A 15165-nucleotide genomic window follows, 5' to 3' on the forward strand; every position below is an offset into this window, starting at 1 on the left:
GTGTGGTCCTTGGGAAAGAGCTTCCAATCTCTGGCTCCTGTGGGTATATCATTTGCCTGCTAACTACCTCCAACTTCGTTCAGCTGTGCAGAATTACTTCCCTTTTGAATCAAAAAAAAAGAAAGAGAGAGAGAGAGATTTACCACGCCTAACCTGGGAGTGTCACCTTTGGCACACTAAACAGAGCTCTCAGGCCACACCCATCTCAAGCCCTAAGGCTCCATCAAAAACAGATAGTCCACTTAATCTAGAGTCATAGTATAACAAGAAAAAGCACCACAGTGAAGAAACCAAATATCTCCAATATGCCAAATAACAAATGCAAAAACAGAGGTAATAAAAACAAGGAAGTCACCATGACGCCCTCAAATGAAAAAGACACCCCAATTCAAGATTATGAAGATGATGACATAGAAGAAATGCAAGAAGCAGATCTCAAAAAATTGATAAGAACATTAAGAAGTTCTCAAAAACAAATTCTTGAACTACAGAAATCCTTAATGGACAAGGTAGAAAATCTCTCTCGTGAAAATGAAATATTAAGGAGGAATCAAAATGAAACGAAACAACTAGTACAACAGGAAACTGGGATAGTGACGAGAAATCATAATGAAGTGAAGAATTCAATAGATCCAATGAAAAACACAATAGGGAGCCTTACAAACAGAATGGGTGAAGCAGAAGAGAGAATATCGGACTTAGAAGACAGAGAACAGGAAAGGATACAGTCAGACCAAAGAAAAGAAGAGGAAATTAGAAATCTAAAACATATTGTCAGGAATCTTCAGGATACTATTAAAAAAACCCAACATTCGGGTTCTAGGAGTTCCTGAAGGCATGGAGAGGGAGAAAGGATTAGAAGGCCTTTTTAGTGAGATATTAGCAGAAAATTTCCCAGGTTTGGAGAAGGACAGAGAAATCCTAGTACAGGAAGCACACAGAACCCCTAATAAACATGACCAAAAGAGATCCTCACCACGACACGTTGTAATTAAACTCTCCACAGTGAAACATAAAGAAAAGATCCTAAAATGTGCAAGAGAGAAACATCAGATTACTCTCAGAGGATCTCCAATCAGACTCACAGCTGACTTCTCATCAGAAACTCTACAAGCTAGGAGGGAATGGCGAGATATAGCCCAGGTACTAAGAGAGAAAAACTGCCAGCCCAAAATATTATATCCTGCCAAGCTATCATTTGTGAATGAAGGTGAAATAAAGACCTTTCATAGCAAACAGAAATTGAAAGACTTTGTGGCCACTCGTCCGGCCCTGCAAAAGATACTTAAAGATGTGCTACACTCAGAAACACAGAAACACGGTCATCAATATGAAAGAAGATAAAGAAAGGAAACCTCACAGCAAAAGATCACAGGGAATTCAAAGCATATATTAGAACTTATCTTTGGCAAATGGCAGGGCAAAGTTAACACTTATCATTAGTCACATTGAACGTTAATGGCCTGAACTGTCCAGTTAAAAGACACAGATTGGCTGATTGGGTTAAGGAACAAAACCCATCTATTTGCTGCTTACAAGAAACACATCTTTCCAACAAAGATCCATACACACTGAAAGTGAAAGGCTGGAAAAAGATATACCATGCCAACAGAAATGAAAAAAGAGCGGGCGTAGCCATCTTAATATCGGACAACATAAACTTTACCACAAAAACTGTTAAGAGAGACAAAGAGGGGCACTATATAATGATTAAGGGATCAATACAACAAGAAGATATAACAATTATCAATGTGTATGCACCTAACTGCAGGGCACCAGTTTATCTAAAAGATTTGTTAGAGGACTTAAAGGGAGACTTAGACCCCAATACAATAGTACTGGGGGACTTCAATACTCCACTCTCAGAAATAGACAGATCAATAGGACAGAAGATCAACAAGGATACAGTAGATTTAAACGACACTATAGCGCAAATGGATCTAACAGATATATACAGAACTTTCAATCCTACAGCTAAAGATTTTACATTCTTCTCAGCAGTACATGGAACCTTCTCTAGGATTGACCACATACTAGGCCATAAAGCAAGTCTCAGCAAATTCAAAAGAATTAGAATCATACCATGCAGCTTCTCAGACCATAAAGGCATGAAGTTGGAAATTAGCAACTCAGGAATCCCTAGAGCATACGCAAACACATGGAGATTGAACAACATGCTCCTGAATGAACAATGGGTCATAGAAGAAATTAAAAGAGAAATCAAAAACTTTCTGGAAGTAAATGAGGATAACAGCACAACATACCAAAACTTATGGGACACAGCAAAAGCAGTGTTAAGAAGAAAGTTTATATCAATAGGTGCCTACATCAAGAAATTGGAAAGGCACCAAATAGATGAGCTTTCTGTCGCTCCCCCTCTTCGTGGAGGAACGACACTAAACCCTGCCTAGGCTTCATATCCGAGTCACGGCACCACTATGTCGCTCCCCGTCTTCGTGGAGGAACGACACAGGACCCTGCGCTGTTCTTTCGTCTGCTCGGCCCTCCCCGGGTTTGCTGCTGGTTCTTCCCGGGTTGGCTACCGACCCTTCCACCTCCGTGGAAGGGCGGTTCCCCCTGCCACATTCCCCAATTCCGCAGGGGAGCGGCACACCGCCGGCCGGCTCTCTCGGGGGCTGCACAGGTGTTCCTCTTAGATGTTCCTGGTGCATGTTGTCTCTCTCCTCCTTTATAGTCCTCTTCCACCAATCCCAACTCTGCTACCCACACGCCGAGTACGCAGCTCTCCTCCAATCAGGAGCAGGTCCTGCTGTTTATTGGTTGAACTGGAGGCAGCTGTATAGAAGCTGTTTCTTCCTCTCCCAGCGCCATATTGTGGGAGAGCAGATGCATAGAATAAGTCTTAATTCCAGTAACAGTCTAGTCCGAGTTGCTCCCCACACTTTCAATTCACCTCAAGGATCTAGAAAACCTACAGCAAACCAGACCCAAATCTAGTAGGAGAAGAGAAATAATTAAAATCAGAGAAGAAATCAACAGGATTGAATCCAAAAAAAATTACAAAAAATCAGCCAAACGAGGAGCTGGTTTTTTGAAAAAATAAACAAAATTGACACCCCATTGGCCCAACTAACTAAAAAAAGAAGAGAAAAGACCCAAATCAATAAAATCAGAGACGAAAAAGGAAACATAACAACAGACACCACAGAAATAAAAAGAATCATCAGAAATTACTACAAGGACTTGTATGCCAGCAAACAGGGAAACCTATCAGAAATGGATAGATTCCTGGACACATGCAACCTACCTAAATTGAACCAGGAAGACATCGAAAACCTAAACAGACCCATAACTGAAACAGAAATTGAAACAGTAATAAAGGCCCTCCCAACAAAGAAAAGCCCAGGACCAGATGGATTCACTGCTGAATTCTACCAGACATTTAAAGAAGAACTGACTCCAATTCTTCTCAAACTATTCAGAACAATCGAAGAAGAGGGAATCCTCCCAAATTCTTTCTATGAAGCCAGCATCACCTTAATTCCTAAGCCGGAAAAAGATGCAGCACTGAAAGAGAATTACAGACCAATATCCCTGATGAACATAGATGCAAAAATCCTCAATAAAATTCTCGCCAATAGAATGCAACAACACATCAGAAAGATCATCCACCCAGACCAAGTGGGATTTATCCCTGGTATGCAGGGATGGTTTAATGTGCGCAAGACAATCAATGTGATACACCACATTAACAGACTGCAGAAGAAAAACCATATGATTATCTCAATAGATGCCGAGAAAGCATTTGATAAAATACAACACCCGTTCATGATGAAAACTCTAAGCAAACTGGGTACGGAAGGAACATTCCTCAATACAATCAAAGCAATCTATGAAAAACCCACAGCCAACATCCTATTGAATGAGGAAAAGTTGGAAACATTTCCACTGAGATCTGGTACCAGGCAGGGATGCCCACTCTCACCACTGCTATTCAATAGAGTTCTGGAGGTTCTAGCCAGAGCTATTAGGCAAGAAAAAGAAATTAAAGGGATACAAATTGGGAAGGAAGAACTCAAACTATCCCTCTTTGCAGATGACATGATTCCTTATTTAGGGGACCCAAAGAACTCTACTAAGAGACTATTGGAACTCATAGAAGATTTTGGCAAAGTAGCAGGGTATAAAATCAATGCACAAAAATCAACAGCCTTTGTATACACAGACAATGCCATGGCTGAGGAAGAACTTCTAAGATCAATCCCATTCACAATAGCTACAAAAACAATCAAATACCTTGGAATAAACTTAACCAAGGACGCTCAAGGTCTCTACGATGAAAATTACAAAACCTTAAAGAAAGAAATAGAAGAGGATACCAAGAAATGGAAAAATCTTCCATGCTCATGGATTGGAAGAATCAATATCATCAAAATGTCCATTCTCCCAAAAGCAATTTATAGATTCAATGCAATACCAATCAAAATACCGAAGACCTTCTTCTCAGACCTGGAAAAAATGGTGCTGAAATTTATATGGAGGCACAAGATACCTTGAATAGCTAAAGCAATCTTGTACAACAAAAACAAAGCCGGAGGCATCAGAATACCAGATTTCAGGACATACTACAGGGTAGTTGTCATGAAAACAGCATGGTACTGGTAAAGAAACAGATGGATAGACCAATGGAACAGAATTGAAACACCAGAAATCAACCCAAACATCTACAGCCAACTTATATTTGATCAAGGATCTAAAACTAATTCCTGGAGCAAGGACAGTCTATTCAATAAATGGTGCTGGGAAAACTGGATTTCCAGGAGCAGAATCATGAAGCAAGACCCCTACCTTACACCTTACACAAAAATCCACTCAACATGGATTAAAGACCTAAATCTACGACCTGACACCATCAAGTTACTAGAGAACATTGGAGAAACCCTTCAAGATATTGGCACAGGCAAAGAATTTCTGGAAGACACCCGGGAGGCACAAGCAGTCAAAGCCAAAATCAACTATTGGGATTGCATCAAATTGAGAAGTTTCTGTACTGCAAAAGAAACAGTCAGGAGAGTGAAGAGACAACCGACAGAATGGGAAAAAATATTTGCAAACTATGCAATAGATAAAGGGTTAATAACCAGAATCTACAAAGAGATCAAGAAACTCCACAAAAACAAAACCAACAACCCACTTAAGAGATGGGCCAAGGACCTCAATAGACATTTTTCAAAAGAGGAAATCCAAATGGCCAACAGAAACATGAAAAAATGTTCAAGGTCATTAGCAATCAGGGAAATGCAAATCAAAACCACAATGAGGTTTCACCTCACCCCGGTTAGAATGGCTCACATGCAGATCTACCAACAACAGATGCTGGTGAGGATGTGGGGAAAAAGGGACACTAACCCACTGTTGGTGGGAATGCAAACTGGTAAAGCCACTATGGAAGTCAGTCTGGAGATTCCTCAGAAACCTGAAGATAAGCCTACCGTTCGACCCAGCCATCCCACTCCTTGGAATTTACCCAAAGGAATTTAAATTGGCAAACAAAAAAGCGGTCTGCACCCTAATGTTTATTGCAGCTCAATTCACAATAGCCAAGACCTGGAACCAACCTAAATGCCCATCAATGGTATTCTGGATAAAGAAATTATGGGATATGTACTCTTTAGAATACTATACCGCAGTAAGAAACAATGAAATCCAGTCATTTGCAAGAACATGGAGGAATCTGGAACACATCATGCTGAGTGAAATAAGCCAGTCTCAAAGGGACAAATACCATATGTTCTCCCTGATCGGTGACAACTGACTGAACACCAAAAAGGAAACCTGTTGAAGTGAAATGGACACTATGAGAAACGGTGACTTGATCAGCATAGCCCTGACTGTTAATGAACAACTTAATACATTATCCCTCTTAGTAGTTTTTTTGTCTGTTCTACTTAATATGACTGGTTTAATTCTGTAATTAATACACAGTTATTCTTAAGTGTTGAAATTTAACTGAAATGTGATCCCTGTTAAACATAAGAGTGGGAATAAGAGAGGGAAGAGATGTACAATTTGGGACATGCTCAAGCTGACTTGCCCCAAACGGTAGAGTTAGAAACATACCAGGGGACTCCAATTTAATCCCATCAAGGTGGCATGTACCAATGCCATCTCACCAGTCCAAGTGATCAATTTCAGTTCACAATTGACCATAATGAAAGGACTAAGAGTCAAAGGAAGCACATAAACAAGTCTAGTACCTGCTAATACTAACTGATAGAATAAATAAAGGGGAGAGTGATCCAACATGGGAAGTGAGATACTCAGCAGACTCATAGAATGGTGGATGTCCTAAATAGCACTCTGGCCTCAGAATCAGCCCTAAAGGCATTCGGATCTGGCTGACAAGCCCATGAGAGTATTTCAGGCATGGAAAGCCAAGACACTCTGGCCAAAAAAAAAAAAAAAAAAAAACCCTAAATGAAAGATCTCTGTGAGTGAGATCCCAGTGGAAAGAACAGGTCTTCAAAGAAGGATGTACCTTTCTCTGAAGGGAGGAGAGAACCTCTACTTTGAATATGACCTTGTCTAAATAAGAGCAGAGTCGGTGAACTCAAAAGGCTTCCATAGCCTTGGAAACTCATGACTGGTGCATAGGGAGATTACTGATGCCATAAACAGGAGTGTCAATTTGTAAAGTCAACAACAGGAGTCACTGTGCACTTACTCCTCATGTAGGATCTCTGTCCTTAATGTGCTGTACATTGAGACTTAATGCTATAATAAGTACTCAAACAGTATATTTCGCTTTGTGTTTCTATGGGGGTGCAAACTGTTGAAATCTTTACTTAATGTATACTAAACTGATCTGTAAAAAAAAAAAAAGAAGAAATTATCAATTCCCAACTTGACTCTCACTGGGATTAAACATGACAATAGGTCTGATTTGATTTCATCATCATTTAAAAAATCATCTATTATTTTTCACTTTATGTTTGTGTGGGAGCAAACTGTTGAAATCTTTACTTTTGTATGCTAAACTGATCTGTATATAAAGAGAATCAAAAATGAATCCTCATGTGAATGGAAGGGGAGAGGGAGTGGGAAAGGGGAGGGATGCGGGTGGGAGAGATGATATGGGGGGGAAGCCATTGTAATCCATAAGCCGTATTTTGGAAATTTATATTCATTAAATAAAAGTTAAAAAAAATGTAGAGAGTGTGTGTGCACTTGCAGAGAGAGAGAGACAGGGGCATTAGGGAAACAGGTAGGTGGGGAGAAAGATGGAAAGGGACAGGGATCAGAATCTCTTAGCCACTGGTTCACTCCCCAGGTGCTTGTAATAGCTGACACTGGGTCACGTAAAATCTGGAGTTGAGAGTAAATCGGGGTCTCCGTCATGTGGCAGGGACCTAGTGAGTTGAGTCACCGTCTGCTACCTCCTACAGTGTGCATTAACTGCAACTGGAACCCAGAGTGGGTCAGAACTTGAACCCAGACACTCTGTTACACCATGCTAGCATCCTAAGCATTGTCTTAACCTCTACACCAAATGCTCATCCCTCTTCCTTAAAATAAAAAAGCCTAAGTAACATAGTATGTACCACTTGAATGCTCTTGATTTAAGTCTCCTTACCCATTTAGATATCGCTAAGGTCATTTCTATTTTTTAAAGTCAGAGTCTGCTTTTATGTTGAAATAGATCTGTTTGGATGTGTGCATTCAACACTTCTTTTATGTTGAAATAGATCTGTCTGGATGTGTGCATTCAAAAGTCCTGCATTATTCACTCAAATTTTGGGAAGTGTGTACTGTTTGCCTTACAGTTTTCATGCAATGAAGACCTGGTGTTTACCCACCACTGGCAAGCTGTGGTCCCCAGGCTAAGCATAGCTTGCCACCTGTTTTTATCAATAAAGATTTTTAAAACTTATTCCAACTGTTTCGGTTGCCTACATCTGTGACTGCTTTCACAGTGCAACACAGAGTAAACTGGCTGTAAGAGAGCACATTGTCCATAAAGCCTGAAATATTTACTATTTTTCTTTCACAGAAAAAGCTTGCAAATCAAAAATATGTTTTATTGAATCCACAATAGATTTTTATCGATTTCACTGTAATAAGAATTTTGTTGTTGCTAGTATTCTTGGTTGAGAGTATGTGTGTGTTTTCTTTAAATTTTGACTTTGTTTTGTCCAGTTTTTTGGTTTTGTTCATTTTTTAATGCTATTTTGTTCCATGCTAGCATTTCAATTGATTTTACATTAAATAAACAACCAGCAACTGACTGTATTAATCAGGGTTCTCCAGAGACACAGAACCAGGATTGTACTGATATAGATTCATGTAAGAAGAGATTTATTATAGAAATTGATATACAATTATAGGGCTAAGAGGTCCCACTGTCTGCTCTCCTCAACAGTGGAACCAGGAAAGCCAATGCAACTCAGTCTGAGTCTGATGGCCCCAGAGTCGGGGGACCACTGTTGCAAGTCCTGGAGGGAGACAGCCTGAGAACCAGAACCTCAGATGTCCAAAGCCAGGAAATGAGGATGCTCAGCTCAAGGAGACTGGGAGTTTGCCTTTTCTCCACGTTTTGTTCTATCCAAGCCTTCTATGCTGCCTGCGTGATGCCCTTGCCCACCCACACTGGTGAGTGCAGACCTCCCTTACTCAGGGTCTGGGTCTGTCCGGGCTGCTGTCACAAAATTCAGTGACATGGGTGGCTTGTAGATAAGGACAACTCATTTCTCATGCTTTTAGAGGCCAAGAGGCCCAAGACCAAGGTAATGGCAGATTGAGTGCCTGGTGAGGGCCCACTCCCTGGTTCGTAGAAGGACACCTTGTCACTGTGTCCTCAGATCTGGGCAGCCCGTAGCCCAGTCAAGCTGACACGTAATCATCAACTATTCAATTCACTTGGAATCATCCAGCTGCTAATGGATGGGTCCCAGTCTTGTTGCTATTTAAAGAAGATGATGAAATCACTTAAATGAAAATTGTGCATTTTGCTCGTGAAAAGGCTGCCAATGGTTTGAAGAGCTATTTCCAAGTTCTGTGTAACTCTACTATGTTACGCTAGAATATTTTCTCTAAGTGAAAATCATAGAGGATTAGGTTAAATATAATTTGTTATAGATAAATATATTTGTAGTGCTTCTGATATTTTGAACATTAAGTCCTTTTTGATAGAATGAAAGAGATTTGGATGGCTTTTTTCTTGCTATAGTAGCCTTTTCGCTTAAGGGGCATTGTTAGTTTTCTCCTTACTTTTGTTTTTTCATAGATTGTGTGCATAGAGATGGGAGAAAGAGAGAAAGCTGCAGGAGCCACAGCACTTAGGATGAAGCACACGGGGGAAGAGCCATCCTGTGGCGAGCTTTTGGATCTGATAGTTGCTTGAACTTCATGGTTCCCCTCACCTTCACAGGAAATTAGACTTCATACCATTTTTCAGTTGACTCTATTACATGAGAGGATGATTAATGAGGATGGCATTTACCCTGATTGTTGTGCTCTTTAGAAAGATACTCTCCATGAACAGCTCATATTTCCCCACTCCAGATGGAGATGACATTTTTCGGGGAAGAAATACAGAGGAGCTCTGTCTCACTAACCACATTTTCAGGTACACATCCCTACCAGGGTTCTTCTTGTCAAATGCATTAAAAGAGATCTATTTTCTCTGAAGTACAGCACTCTTCAGCTTCTGGGCTCTGAATTGCCTGACTTTCTTTTTTTTTTAAAGTTTGTTGAAGATGCTAAGATTCTGCCCTAAATTAAGCTGAATTGCTTGAAAAATTCCAGGACACTTGTGTTGGAGAAGCTTCAAAGACGTTATTTGTGGCTTAGTTTGGTAGTTCAGGACATGAATATCTAAAAAGTGACACAGTTTGCAACCCACAGGATTAAGTTTTGGGTCGAACAAGCAGAAGGACTCGCCAACTACTCTGATATTACAAGGGCTCTCACATCCCTGTTCCTTGGAAAAGATTATCAGCCACTTTTGCCAATCAACATTAGACATCAAAAACCTTAGACTTGTTCTAGAGTCTTTGGGGGATCAATGGCCAGTATTTGTCCTCCTTTAATCTCGTAGTGCAATTTTATAGATACAAAAAGGCAACCTTGATTCTGTATCAGGCTAAAAGTAGTCTGAGAAAGGGATAGCTTGTCTGAATTTCTCCTCTGTACAGCAGGTAGTTGGATTTTGAGGCCTGAGCTATGTTTATTTCTTAATTAAGTTTTAACTGAATTTGTCATACCTTTTAGCTGCTGTATCTGTTCTCATGAGATGCAGAGCACAGATCGCATTAAAGGTAGTAAAACCTCAACTATAACACGAGGGTGACCTAAAGGATAATTGTGAGGAGACAAATCTGAAAATGAAATTTGAGGCAGATAATCCAAGAAAGGCATCATTCCCAAAAGACAAGCCAGAGAGGAATTCTCTGTGAGGCTGTGGGCTATACCGCGGTGATGGGCTGAGCAGGGATTCCAGGACCGGATAGAGGGAACTGCCCAGGCAGAAGTACCTTCCTGTTAGAGGAGCCAGATGAAAACCATTTGAAACAAAGCACTGTCTCAGGAACAGAAACCTTCATATTTCAAAAATATATTTGTTTGACAGGCAGGGAAATAGAGAGAGAAAGGAGAAGACAGTGAGATTCCATTTCTCAGTTCACTCCTCAAATAGCCACAGAGACAAGTCTGGAACAGGCCAAATCCAGCAGGCAGAAACTCCATCTTGGCCTCCTACGTGGGTGACAGGATCCCAAGTACTTGGACCATCTTGTGCTGCTTTCCACGGCTCATTAGCAGGAAGTTGGGTTGGAACCAGAGCAGATAAGACTCAAAGTGAGACTCTGATATGGGATGCTGGTAGTGGCCTCACCCACTGTGCCACAATGCTGCCTCCTGGGTTATTTTAAGTAAGTCTTGGTGTAGTATCTCAATACCAATATATTGCCTAATGGTGACTTTTTAGGAATGGTCTTAATGGAAATATTTCATGGATTTGTAATTAGAACATAATATACTTTGTTTTCATTAATACTTGTGATATATTTTGAAACACTTTCTCCTCACCTAGGTAAATTTTTTTTTTTTTTTTGCAATTGCTTTTGCACTATTGCTTAGCTAGTGTATTTCCTATGCTTTGTGAGAAACCATTTCTTTCAGTGCTGTAACCATATGAATACAAGCCAATGATATTAGGGTCCAAAATAATCCTTAGAAACATCTGTATGTTGTTACACATCAGGAAACATGACAGCTTATTTCTTCATTCTATTCATTGTTAGTTACCACCTGGACCTTGTATTATTGGAGTGAGAAATTATAGATCAAGGAAGAATTAGAGAGAGGACATATAGCCTCACAGTTAAAATGCCTGTTCCTGGTGGGGTGGGGGGCAGCATTGTGGCATGGTGGGCTAACTTGTCATCTCTGATCAGAGCACTGATTCAAGTTCCAGCTGCTCTGCATCTGATCCAGCTCCCTGCTAATGGCCCTGTGAAAGCAGTAGAAAGTGACCCAGGCACTTTGGTCTCTGCACCCATGTTGTAGACCTGGATGGAGTATCATGCTCCTGGCTTCTGCCTGGCCCAACCAGGGCCATTATGGCCATTTTGGGAGTAAACCTATCTATAGAGGGGTTTTATTTTTTTCCCCTCTCTTTCTTTCGTTCCTGTCTCTGCCACTCTGCCTTTAAGTAAATTCCCTCCTCCATCTCCTGATTCCAGTTTCCTGCTGATGTAGATCCAGGGGGAGCCATGGTGATGGCTTAATCATTTGGGTCCCTCCACCCACCTGAGAAATCTGAGTTAGGTTCTTGCCTCCTGGCTTTGGCCTTGGCCCAGTCTTGTCTGTTGTGGAAATTTGTGGAGTGAATCACCAGAAGGAAGCTATTTATGTGTGATTTTCTTCCAAATAAACAATAAAAAGTAAATTGAGTTCTCAGTTAAAAGACTTAGATATCAAAATAAATTTAGGAAAATCTTATTATGAGCCTGCTGAGAATATAAAGGGATTCAAAAAGAATATTTGTCTCTTAAAAAGAAGAATATATTTTTCAAGTATATTTTTATATTTTAATATGTCTAGAGCCTGGGTGAGTTTTTGATTGTAACAAAATGTTGCCAGAAAAATTTAAAATTATTTTCAATTCCTTTAAAGCTTTCATTTTGCTGATGATGTGCCTTGCAATTGGGGGTATTAGAAAATAAGAAAACATTGCTTTTAAGATTCTTCGACATACACATATTTCAGAGTCATAATATTTCAGAGGTATTTTGGGTCTAATTTCAACCAGTACGTCTGAGATAGATATCCTAGTATGTAATAAAGCAATCAGCTAGTGCCTCTTCTTCTGGCTATTTTAAAACTGCCTATGCTTGATAACCTTATTCCCATTCACCTCCTTTTTCTGTTTCTGACAGGAAACATTACTGTTTTCCTTAAGATTTTCAATTCCTCTTTGCACCTTTGCTGTCAAAAGATGACAGCTTAGTCTTGATTGAATAAAATGGGCTTACTCATATTTTCTCCCTGTCTCCACTGCACCAAACGGTACCTTTATCAATTTTCACTTCTATTATTCCTGTCTAGGAAAATGATCTTTCTATCCCCACCCACCTCTTTTGTGGCTTCTCCCCAGTACTGGCTCTATCTTTCTACAACATCTTCCATTTTCTCTGTATCGATTCTTGCTTTCAGTTTTCAGCCATGATTGAATCTCTCTCTTCAATGACAAAATTACACGAAGTTAATTTTATAAAGAAAAAAATACCCTTGCCCTAGATTTGGTCACAAATTTGCTTTCCTTCTTGAAAAAGATTAAATTCATTATCACTGCTATCTACCTTAGTCCCTTAATCATTTCTTATACTACAGAAGTCTGAATAGTAAATAGAAGTATCTTTTTTGAAATTACTCTTAGAGTCAATAATTGGCCTGACTGCAACATCTGATAGACTTTAAGAAATTTTGTTCTTTTTACATATACAGAATTTGTACTGATGATTTCTTTGATCAAATTCTCGTTTCACTTATTATTTCCTTCCTCAGTGGATGTTCTGAAGATATTCTTAAATTATTACTACCTCCAAGGATTCCATTTATTTCGTCTTGCTTTATAATTCCATTTGTTCCAGTGTCTTCACATCATTTTTGATTTGCTGATTGCTTCAAGTGTGTATTTGCCATATTTTTTGTTCATTTGAGAGACAGAAATAAACAGATATCAAGATCTTCTGCCTGCTGGGCCACTCCCCAGATGCTCACAGGTCTGGCCCAGGAACCTTTAGGGACTCCATCTGGATCTCCCACTTGAGTGGCAGGGGCCCAAGTACTTACGCCATCTTTTGTTGCCTTCCAGGCACATTTTCCAGAAGCAGAGCATTTAGGACTTGCTGCAAGCAGCAGCTTAACCCCTCTCACTGCAACACTGGCCCCATATGCTTGCTCTCTGGATAGTATCATTTAGATGGGTGCCTCAAAATCAGGGGCATATACTTCTTTCAAATTTATTCTATATATCCAGGAAGTAAACTAAACACTGCTAGTTAGAACCAGTTCCTCCTAGCCTATTATTAATCTAATATATCAGATAAAAAAGTCCTTCTGATTCTATCTGAGAAATATCTTTTTCCAGGGTAGCTGTTGTGGTACAAGAGGTTAAGCCCCTTGGGGTATTCCCCATTTCCCATTCAACTTCTTGCTAAAGTACCTGCAGGACAGCAGATAGTGGCTCAAGTACTTGGGTCCCTGCTACCTACCTGGGAGACCCAGAAAGAGTTCCCAACTTCTGGTTTGGCCCTGCCAAACCTTGGCTGTTGTGGGCATTTGAGGAGTAAACCAGTTGATGAGATATTCTCTCTCATTTCTCTCTTTCTCTCTCTTTTTCTCCCTCTCCCTCTCTGTCACTCTGCCTTTCAAATAAATAAGTAAATAAAACATATTCCTCAAGGACTTTGCAAATTAAGCTTTTTTTTTAAAGAAACAATTGCTTCCTGATCTCTACATTTCTTTACATTTTGACTAACAAATCTTTAGTTCAGTTTCTCATTGCCATAAAAAAATGATTGAGACTCTGTAGTGTGTCTCAAAGCTGCTCAATTCCTATTTCTGTCCGACCTTTTCAATGTATTCTCCTGCTGCTTTCCCTCCATTATTGCCCGTGTTGACCATACATTAACTCTTGAATAATAGTTTTAGGAAGAAAATGGAGAAAAGCCTGTTACTTGAGTGCTTTTCATCATTCTGCTTCCTTTGCCTCCAATATCTGTCTTTCCTTCTCTACCTATTCTGTGTGTTTAGTTTCCAACACTGGTGTCCTCCTCTTTAAGAAAAACTTCCCCATTTTTGTACTCAGAAATAAATTCTCCCCTTATCCTTGTCTCAGTTGTGGTTCTTTAGTTGTGAGGTAACAGTTATGTTATCTGTTGCTGAGTAACAAATTATTCCATAACTTTGTGGCTTAGAAGAATGTACATTGTTTATATCACATCTCTAAGTATCAGAAACCTGGGCATGGCTAAGCTGTGTCTGTCTCATTAAGGCTGAAATTAAGTTATCAGCCTAGGATGGAGTTTTATCTGGAGGATTGACAGGAGATGCATTCACTTCTGAGCTTAGTAACAAGCCCTCAGTTCCTCCAAGGCTATTGGACTAAGGACCTTAGTTTCTTCCTGTTGGATGGAGGGTACCCCCAGTTCCTTACCCTGCACACATCTGCAACATGATGGTTTGTTTCCTCGAAGCAAGAGAGAAATTGTAATCATCCCACATCCCTACAATTTAGATAACAATAGCATCAGCTTCATTTTTAACCAACTTGCTCATGGTCACAGAATAAAAAATGAAGGAGCTCAGATGTCAGCCCTGGAAGTCTGCTTTAAGAATGTTTATGCTCAGTCACCACCAACTCCCAGGAAATGAAGAAACCAGTGTAACTGTGTATACAGCAACGGCAACTCTGGAAAAACAACATTAATAAATGTAGTGTGTTTCATCCTAGCTTTCCGCAAAAACAGCACTCAGCTCTCAGCTCTCTGTGCCTGTCAGCTGGACTCTATTGGGGTGAGAAAGTCCCTGAGTGTTTGCCAGCCATTAGGTAACCTCCTCTAGTTTGATCCCTGTCTTTGGTCCAATTAATCACAACCAAGAAAGTAAGTTCATGTAGCAGAGCAAGACTTCAGGATCTCC

The sequence above is a fragment of the Oryctolagus cuniculus genome, chromosome 11 (genome assembly GCF_964237555.1).
Source record: "Oryctolagus cuniculus chromosome 11, mOryCun1.1, whole genome shotgun sequence".
Lineage (NCBI taxonomy): Eukaryota > Metazoa > Chordata > Mammalia > Lagomorpha > Leporidae > Oryctolagus > Oryctolagus cuniculus.